Source organism: Equus caballus, chromosome 1, assembly GCF_041296265.1.
Source record: "Equus caballus isolate H_3958 breed thoroughbred chromosome 1, TB-T2T, whole genome shotgun sequence".
Taxonomy (NCBI): domain Eukaryota; kingdom Metazoa; phylum Chordata; class Mammalia; order Perissodactyla; family Equidae; genus Equus; species Equus caballus.
This window is the reverse complement of record NC_091684.1, coordinates 176,017,286-176,027,595: the sequence shown is the minus strand read 5'-3', so window position 1 is coordinate 176,027,595 and position 10,310 is coordinate 176,017,286. Positions and strand designations below refer to the sequence as shown.

General features: G+C 43.9%; 1 protein-coding gene across 1 annotated transcript in view; it reads left to right on the top strand.

Annotated features, from left to right (window-relative positions):
- Positions 1-10,310, top strand: part of LOC111768996 (granzyme B-like) — a 51,063-nt gene that overhangs the window by 19,606 nt on the left and 21,147 nt on the right. The gene's annotated exons all lie outside the window — the stretch shown is intronic.

Below are 10,310 nucleotides of genomic sequence, written 5' to 3'. Positions count from 1 at the left end.
TGAGTTGGCCCCTTCCTTCTAGCCCTCCTGCCTAAGACACCCAGAGCACCCTGTGGTTCCATCAGGGTTTCTCCCCTGAGATGCCAGCCCAGCTCATGCCCTGTTGGAAAGGGGCAAAAGAGACCAGGCCTGTGCTGGCAACAGGTGTGGTCCATGGAAGACACAGCAGGCAGGCTGTCTCTCCAAAACCCCTGCCCCATCTCTCACCTAGCAAGGCCAGCTCAACTCCTCACATCCAGCCCAGTGTCCCCCGAAGTGGTCAGAGTGCATTGGTCACCTGGTGACTCAATAGCCTGAGTCCCTTTCAGCCTGTCCCTCTTACTCACTGCTGGCCTCTAGGCTAAGACTCCTCACTGGCCACCTAGTCTGTCTCAGCCTTTTGCAGTTAGCCCTGTCTGCAGTAGGATTGTAAAGTACAATTTTTCCATCAACAAACAAACACACATTGAGTGAGCTCCTAAGGGCCCAGCACTGGGATCCACAGTGGACCTAATACAGCCTCTGTCATCTGAACCTGGGTGACAGTGACAGAGTGTTTCACCCAAATCATGTAACCCTTTCTCCCTCCTCACATGAGTGCACATGGCCTAGATCTCGTGGGAAATCCACAGGAATAAAGTACTTGCCTTCTGTTTCTATTGCTCGTCACAGTCCGTGTGAGCGTAAGCACGTGTGACTCTAGAACAGCAGGTGTGGGATTTGGAAATGACAGCAGTCCTTTAGTTTCTAGGGGTGAAGTCACCTCACTCTGTCCACTGGAGCCTCGTCTTCACCTAGAGGAGAGGGCAGCGCGATGGGAGGGAGAAGGGCATTGAGGGCAGCCTTACATTTCTTTCCCTTTAAAGTGGGAGGTAGGAGGGCTGGCCCCAGGGCCAAATGGTTAAGTTTGCAGGCTCAGCTTCCCCAGCACAGGGTTTTGCCTGTGCGCCTTGTGGGTGCAGACATAGCACTGCTCATTAGGCCATGCTGAGGTGGCATCCCACATAGCACAACCAGACGGACCACAACTATAATATACAACTAGGTACAGGGGGGCTTCGAGGGAAAGAAGAAGAAGAAAAAAAACATGATTAGTGACAGATGTTTGCTCAGGTGCCAATCTTAAAAAAAGAATAGTAGCAGGTAGGAATGTCATTGTACTGATAAGATGACATTCATGAGATTCAGATGGTAGGAAAAACTGTATTACATATTTTCTTGCAGGCAACTAGAGTCAGCCTTTAAACACCCATCCAACTGGACTGGCCGGAAATCTGATCCCTGTGGTTCCTGGACCTCCTGCCTGCTCAGAATCAAACCAGAATCAGGGAGGTTCACAGGTCTGGAAAAAGAGGAGAAGGGCCTCTCCTCTTGGGGCCACTATGGTCACTGCTGCATCCATAGTTTCCAGACCACCCAGATTTTTCGACTTGAGGAGGTTTTTGGCTTGGAGCCCACAGGTAGGGTACAGGCTCCTTTGCTGAATGAGGCTCTCCCTGAGTTGGGCTCAGCTCAGGAAACACTCTCAGCAGCCATCTCTCCAAGGGCTTGCCGCTCATATGGGGCACAACCTGGGAGCTGAGCATATGTTTCAGCTCTGAGCTCCTGCTCCAAACACACACAGCACTACCCTCTCACCAAAGGGGCACATACTCTAGGATCATGTAATCCTCACAGGCATGGCCTTTCCCACCTTGTTGTGTGCAAAGCAGGCAGCAACACAATCTCTTCATGACTGCAGGCACTTTCATGAGGGCAGAGCAGTGAGGACACACAGCTTCTGATCTGGAGCCGAAAAAATATCTCTGCTTCTAAGAGATACTGAGAACCTGGCTCCTTGGTGGAAATAAACAAAAAAGAAAATGCTGAAAGCAAATAAAGATATCTAAAAAGTTGCCCAGCCACACGCATATTTAGTTTCACTGTAACATGTACTTTGAGGAAATGGTTCTGTGGTTTTCATACGAGTTTGAGGACCCTGCTGCAGGTCTTCCTCCTGTGAGAGATGAGGGAGAGATACAGTCCCAGGAGCGGGCAGTGGCCGAGGGAAGGGACCACAGAGTTACAACAGAGCTTGACCTGAGCCCAGGCACCCTGACAGCCAGAGCAGCAAAAGGCCTGTCGTATTGTCTAACCGCCCCCCGTGATGACTTCCTGGCATCCCTGAACAAGAGCTGAGCTTCTGCTCAGACTCCTCCCTGGAGAGAAAACCTCTGGGCTGCTGTGCAGCCATTCTGTGACAAGGATTCCAGCACCTCGCTTGGTGAGCTGAGGTCTGCTCAGGGGCACATTTGAATGGTAGTGGTAAGCACCCTAATCATTCTGATTCCTTCAAATCTCCTTTGCCTGTGGAAGTGTCCCCTGCCCGACCCCTGCCTTTGAGGAAACAATCCTTCTGTTCCTCAAGTACCTCTGTAATGAAAATTTAAATAGAAATCAATAAAATATCTCTGGAATGACCTCCTGGAAATGCCTCTACTCACCCAAACCCACCCCCATCTCCCTTCCTTCCCTCCAGACCCACCAGAAGAGCTGGGTCCCAGGACGGCAGGGAAAGAACTGCCAGGCCAGCTCCTGGGGGAGAGAGGCCCAAAGGAAAGTGAGACCTTGCTAATTTCTTTTGGGATCATGTCTCAGGATGGCTCTGCCTTCCTGCCCACCACCGTGCTTCTGCTGGTTCCCCCGTTGTGGACTTATAGAACTCACAGGGTTGATTTCCTGTCTTGGTATCTCACACAACACTGCTTTTGTCCAACAAACACACTTCGCCATAAAAGTGCACCAACTCGTTCCTTTTCATCATAGGCCTATTGCTAGACGACATTCCTCATCCACAGACTCAGGAAGCTCAGTGAACCTCGGGGAGGGCAAAGGAATCCACATGCAAGCACATAATACTCAAACTGGTAAAAACCAAAGATAGGGGCCCACCCACTGGTGCAACAGTTAAGTTCATGCACTCTCTTTTGGTGGCCCAGGGTTCGCAGGTTTGGATCCCAGGCATGGACCTACACATCATTTATGAAGCCGTGCTATGGCAGGTGTCCCACAAATATAAAATGGAAGAGACTGGCACAGATGTTGGCTCAGGACTGATCTTCTTCAGGAAAAAAAAAAACAAAGATAAAGACAAAGTGCTGAAAGTAGACAGACAGGAAAACAATATACCTTACTTTAAGAGAAACACCAGTAAGAGTAACAATGAACTCTCATCAGAAACGACGCAAGTCAGAAGACACCAGGATGATATTTCAAAATAGTTGAAAGGTAAAGGCAACCTATATCTGAATTCTATCCTCAGTGAATATATTATTTAAAAATGAAGGCAAAGTAAAGACATTTTCAGAAAAACAAATGTACGAGAATTTGTTGCCATCGGACCTGCAGGGCAAGAAAGACTAAAAGCAGTTCCTCAGGCTGAAGGGACACGATCCCCATTGCAGGCACGAAGGACAAAAGAGGAATAAACGTGTAAGATGTGACCAAATATAAAAGACTTTATATAAATTTCTTTCAAAGATGAATGACTATTAAGGCAAAAATGCTTTAGGATTTATGGAATATAGTAGCCAAATGTATGACAAAAATAACTCAAAGGGTGGGAGGGAGGAGAAATGGAAATACATTACTACAGTGTTCTTACTGAAGTGGTATAACATCAATTCAAAGTAGACTGTGGCATGTGAAGGAGCCATATGGCAATCCTAGTGTAACCACTAAAACATTATATACGGGTCTAAGCAGAAGCTGATAAAGAAGATAAAAGGAGATACAACAAAAGAAGGCAGGAAAAGAAGGAGAAAGGAACAAAAAATCAATCACACAAGTAGAAATCAAACAGTAATATGATATTCTTCAACCTAAACCTATCAGTGGTTGCATTAAATGTAAGCAGATTAAACATTCCAACTGAAGGGCAGAGATAGTCAGTCTGGATAAAAAATGCAAGACCAATTTTGTGCTGTTAGAGGAGACACTCAAATATAAAGACACGGAAAGGATGAGAGTAAAATGATGGAAGAAAAAATAAAGACATATCCTGCAACACCAATCCAAAGAAAACAGCCTTGCCCCTGGAGTGTGACCTTTAATTTTAGAATTTTTGGTCACTTATGAGATGAAATAGACTGTCTTGGTAGAATTTTTATTTCCATTTTTTTCCACATTTTATTTCCATTTCTCTTAATCTGAGTGAGCTAAGACTTCATTATGTTTTAACTATATTTTACTGTGAACTATCTGGTCTTTTGCTCATTCTTCTATCAGGTTCTGGATCTTTTTCTTCTGAATTTTCAGAGTTCTTTATATATTAGATGGATTAGCTCTTTAATTGTGGTATATGTTGCAATAGTTTTTTTTCTAAGGTCTCTGTCTGTCTTTTGATTTTGCTTAAAGTGCTTTTTGACGTACAAATTAAAAAAGTTTTTTTGTTTATATATTGAAGTTTATTTATCAATCTTTTCTTTTAATGTTTCTGGATTTAGAGTCATTGCTAGAAAGGCTTTCCCCTTTCTGTTTATAAAGGAATTTACCCATGTTCATTTCTAATGCATGCATGATGTTATTTTTTATATTGGAATCTCTTATCTGTTTGGAGTTTCTGCGGGTGGTTTGTGTGAAATGTGACTCCAACTTCATCTCTTAGCAAATCACTATCTAGTTGATCCAGTATCATGTATTAAAATGCCTGTCATTTCCCCAATGATTTGAAATGCCCCCTTATAAAAAACTACATTTCCATATGTACTTGGGAATGTTTCTGGATTTTCTATTCTGTTTGATTGGTCTCTCTGTCTGTTCATGAGTCAGTGCCTGTCTGTTTTCAAGAAAGAAGCTTTCTAAGATATTCTTCATATCATTACGCTTAATATGTTTACTTATTTGATTAATCCCCACAGAGATTTATATAACAAATCTCCCACATCCCCATCGTCCCCTATGTGGGTCCCCTCATTCCTCCATGTAGGCTCTGGCATTCCACATCATCAGCCCCTTCATGCCGAAGCCCACCTCACCCTAATCAGCCTGCTCTGACAAATGGCAGCAGCCTGGCCTCCTGTCTGTCTCCCCACTTGAGCTCCAATACCACCTACTAGGCCAGCCCCTAGTGTGAACACCCTGCTCACCCCTTGGGCACCTATTCCCTGCACTGGGCTGCCATCCTCACCTCACAGGTAGTCTGACACCCCAAGCTGTGCTGCCCAGTGCAGGGTGTCTGAGCCAACGTGAGGTGACGAGGGTGTCCACACAGGAGAGAGGCCTGGCATGAGCACCTTCCCCACCCCACACAGGCACCACTTGGACACCTCACTCTGGTTCACTGTGGCTCCCCTGCCAGACTCACCATTGACATTGTGCTTGTTTCTTTAACTAAGGTTCTATTGCTTTTTAAGAGAATTGGGACAACATGTTTAGAACATTTACAATCCCGTGACTCACTCCTCTTTTTCCATCATGGGGAGATGATCAAGAGAACTCGTTTAGAAAATGGTACCAAGCTATCAGAAATGTCGTTCTCTGGGCAGTGGTGTGAGAATACTGCATTGACTCCCTGGCATCTGTTCCCATTTCACGTGGTATCAGTAAGTCATTGAGGAGAATAACTTTGGGGAGAATCAGCACTCTTCCATTGTCAGGACCCAGGCTTTGGAGAAAGCAGACTCCAGCCAATCAAAGGCGGTGACCTGGGCTTAGGCAGATCAGAGCCTCTGACCAACTCTACAGGCACCTAGAGCAGCGTGACACATTGTGCTTTGCTGGGATGGCCTCTGTGTATCTCCCATCCCACAGGTTCTCCTTACAGGACTGCAACCCTCCTCCCCTCACAGGCGGGGTCTGTGCCCTTTCCTATTTAATTGGGGCCAGGGGTGCCTTTTGATTGCCCCAAGCAGTGAAATAGGGTAGAATGGATGCATTATGACTTCAAAGTCTAGGAAACAAAAAGAACACAGCTTCTGCCTGGCTCGCCTTTGGGAGACGCTCACTCTGGGGAAGCCAAGCATCACGTTGCGAGGAAGACTCAACAATCCCATGCACAGAGACTACTTGAGAGGCCCTGTGGAGAGGAAGGGACACGCCAAGCGGACAGCCAGCACCAAGCACTGGGCATGTGTGAGCGAGCCTTCAGGTGATTCTGGTCTCCGGGCATCAAGCCTCCCTTGACTCCAAGGGGAACAAAGGGGAGCTGTCCACACTAAAACCTGACCACAACGCACCACCGTTATCTGATCACTGATGGCTTTGGCTTTCCATCAGAAGCAAGGAATCTCATCTCAATGCCCCCAACTCTCACACACAAAGGGGCTTCCTTTTGAGGCCAATAGTTTTGTCTGGTGACTTTGTACGACTGAGCCCCACTCTTCTCTTGTTACTAAAGTATTTGCTAATATAGATGTCTCATTTTCCCCATGGATGCTTTGCCTTTAGAAGGCCCAAGTAATGCTTCCTTCCCTCAGTGAGGCTGAGAATCTCAGATTGCTCTTTGTAAGGCTGCCATGCTGGCTTTACTCTACCTAAATAGAAAGCACTTAGGTGAAATTTCTGGTTCATTTCCCAGAAACTCCTCGTAAAAGGAATAGGAAAACACCTTCCATCATAAACTATGGTTAAACAGAGGGGAGAAATATCCCAAGACTGCCAGAAAGGAATCCCATGTGGAGAAAACAGTGTAATGGAAGGATACCCAGGAGGATTATTTTCCTTGTTATCTGTGAGAAGGCTCCTTCTGAACTTGAACTTCCAGCCTGAGATACAAGGAAGAAATGCCAAAAATGGTACTTTCCCACTTTGTTCTGTTGTAACTCCTATAGAAAGCAGAGCCTGAAGCAAAGATTATGTGGGAACAATTTATTTGGGAGGTGCAAGGCTGACAACGATTGTGAGGAAAAAGGATTAGGTCAAGGAAAGATGCAATGCAATGAGATATGTGACATTATGACAGTTGGCCACTACTTCACAGCAAGCTGCTAAGAAAAAATGGCAAGTTTCTCAGCAAGCTTAGTCAACACAATGGAAGTTCTCAGAACAATTGCAAGGTGTGTCACAGGAAGAGAAGAGCATTCAATGTCTGAAACAAATCTGAATGGAGTGCTTGCTAAGACAGAGCTGCATTTGTGAAGAACAGTGTCTCTGAACCAAGCAAGAGCAAATCTTGTATAGGATTTGGAAGTGTGAAATCCAGAAATTAGTGGGCTTTCAGCAGTGTAAATGTTTTGGCATTTGCTGTCTTTCATCTGTTGCATGATGGACATTGGGATGAGGTTGTAGCTGGCTGGCTGATATGATCTGGCTCCTCAGTTGTCCCTCAGGGAACCAAGTTTCATGCCTCATGGGACTTACTCTTTTATTCAGACCAAAACTGGAGGGGCAACTGGTAAAGATGGGGCATCAACAAGAGTAAGAAAGGGGAGAGAGAGAGAGTGAGAGAGAGAGAGAGAAAGTGGGCACAGCTGGTTTAGTCATGAAAGGAAAAGGGGCTTTATCAGTAAGTGAGAGAGTGACTGAGAGAGTCTGGTCCAGGCCAGTAAGGACTAAGGAACAAACTCTTCCTGGGGAGAGGGCCTAAAGGGGGTTATCCACAGGGAACAATATCCCAGAATAACTGGGAATATCAGTTCTCCCTTCTCAGTTTTCCTTGAAAATGAACAGATCCCTTGAGCTCAAACTGCTACCCCAACACTGTATCCGTCAATTTTTGACTCTTGTTGCCCAAAACCTGGAGAAGCCAAAGCTTTTTCTCCATCCAGCTCAGTGAGCAACCATCACAATGACCTCTCTCACTCCCAGACCCAGTACTTAGCGTCATTTGCAGGTGTGCCCTCTCAGGGCAGGAGAGGAGCTCGGCCTCTGTGCCCTGATGATCTTCCCTGAACAAGGGAACCCAGGGCCCCAAATACAGGAACAACATGAGAGTCAGAGCATCAGGCCCAGGGAAGGGGCATTAAAGGTAGAAAAAGAGCCAGCAGTGCTGCAAACCCTCCCCTTTGCAGCCCAGCCCTGCTCCCTCCCTCGGATCAACTCTTCATAATCTCCCCCCTGAATCTCCATACACTTCCTGAAAGGATCCCACTTGGGGTCATTTCCAGAATCAAGCCTGCCCAAGGGAAAGAGCTGGGCGAACACCAGGATGGCACACTGTGTGCAAAGCAGCCAAGAGGGAAGGGCTTTCTCACAGTCTTGCGGGAAGGATGGAAACCTTGGTTATCTTATTAGATGAGGGGTTGGTTAAACAGTTTCTGTAGGTTTTACAGATACCATTTATTAGATTAAGCAAATTTCTTTCTGTTTTGATGTGATAAAAGGTTATCTTTATCATGAGTGGATGTTGTTTTTCATCAAATGCCTTTCTGCCTATTGAGATAACGATATGATTTTTCTCTTATATCTGTTTGAGTGGGAAATTGCATTAGTCGATCTTTCTAAGTTTAAGTGACATCTGCACTCTTAGTGTAAACTTAACTTGCCTGTGATGCTTTAAGCTTTTTGCGTATTGTTGGACTAGTTTTGAGAGTTGATATTGTTAGTGTTTTCTGTCTATGAATCGTGCATGAGGTTGACCTGCACGTTTTCTTTCTTTTCCTGTTATTTGTGTCAAGGTTATGCCAGCCTTATAAAACAAGATGGTAGCGTTCCTTCTTTTTCTCTTTTCTGGAAGCATTTGTAGATTAATAGCTTTCCTTCCTTGAATTTTGGTAGAAATTAATAGGGAAGCTGTCTAGGTCAGTTCCCTATGTGGAAAGTATTTGATGGCTGATGCAATTTCTCTGATAACTCCAGTATTACCTAATGTGGCAATTCCTTCTCGAGAATGTGTTAGGCAGTGATATTTCTATTTTGTCTAAAATTTAAAATGTGTTAGCATAAAGTTTTTCATAATATTCTTGCCTTATCTTTTAATTGTCTGCAGCTTTGTAAAAATATTCCCTTTTTAGTTCCTGATCTTAAATATTCGCACTTCCTTTCTTTTTTTCATGATTAGTTTCTTCAGAGGCTTGTCAATTTTATCAGCCTTTTCAAATCATTAATATTTGTTTATTAAATCTCTCTGTTGTATGTTGCCCTACTATTTCATTAACTTCTGCTACTTTTTATTGCTTTTCCCGCTTCATTGAATTTATTCATGTGTTAATTCCTAACTTCTGAGGATATATGATCACCCCAATAATTTCAGTTTTTTGAACTGTCGATGAAAATAATCCATAACCAATCTATAAATGAAAATTTGGGTGAGTTTATTCTGAGCTGAAATCTGAGGACCATAGCCGGGGGCCTTTCTTCCCAAAGTAAGAAAGGGTACCAAAGAAGTGGGGTTCACAGAGTGGTTATATACACCCATACAGGATGTTTCACATGTGATTGAAATGTCCCTTTTACAATAGTCGTGATACTGCTCTGTCAGCACAGCGATTAATGGAAACAGCAGGTAGGTCTGCTGTCTTGGTGAACACAGCAGGGTGGCAGGTCTGCTGTCTGGAACTGGGTGGTCACAGGTGAGCTGGGTAGCCAAAGGTGAGTGCAGCAATCAGTTCCTAGCCTAAGGAAAGATTCTTATCCTTAAGGAAATGCCAATGTGGGGGGAAGTTGCACCTTTATCTCAAGGGCCTTTGTTCTTGCCATAGGAAATGTTTTAAGGCAGATATGCAATGCGTACTCAATAGTCACAGTCAGGCCCTTTTGGAAAAAACAAGGTCAGGTCGAATTAGGTTTATACCAAATGGCTTCCTCAGATACTCCAATATATCCTATGGCTTGCCATTTCAATTTGTCCATAATATGTGAGTTTTAAGATTATAAGATTTCTCTACCTGCTCTAGCTGCATGCTACAATTTTTAATAAGTACTGTTATCGGTATTATTCAACTCATAACATTCTACTTCTTTTTAAATTTTATTTTGAGTTGTGGGTTATTTAAAAGTGTATTTCTTTTTTTCTAGTATTATGAGGATTTTTATAGTTACCATTTTATTGATTTCTAGCTTGATTATGTTGTGGCCAGAAAATATTCCAAAGATTTGCATTTTGAGAGTTTCTCAAGATTTGCTTTAGGGCTCAATATATGATCAATTTTGGCAAAAGTTTTGTGTGTATTTTAAAAATATCTTAATATTGGATGCAATGTTCTAAATATGCTATTAGATCCAGTTGGTTCCTTGTTCTTTTTACATCATCCATATCCTTATGGAATTCTTTTATGGTCAACTTACCGTCGTAATTCTTGAGGTGATGGTAGGTTTATTTATCTCCTTGGAGTTCTTTCAATTCTCGTTTTATAGATTTTCTGGCCATATAATAGGTGCATTAAAATTTAAAATCATTTCATCTTCCTGATGAT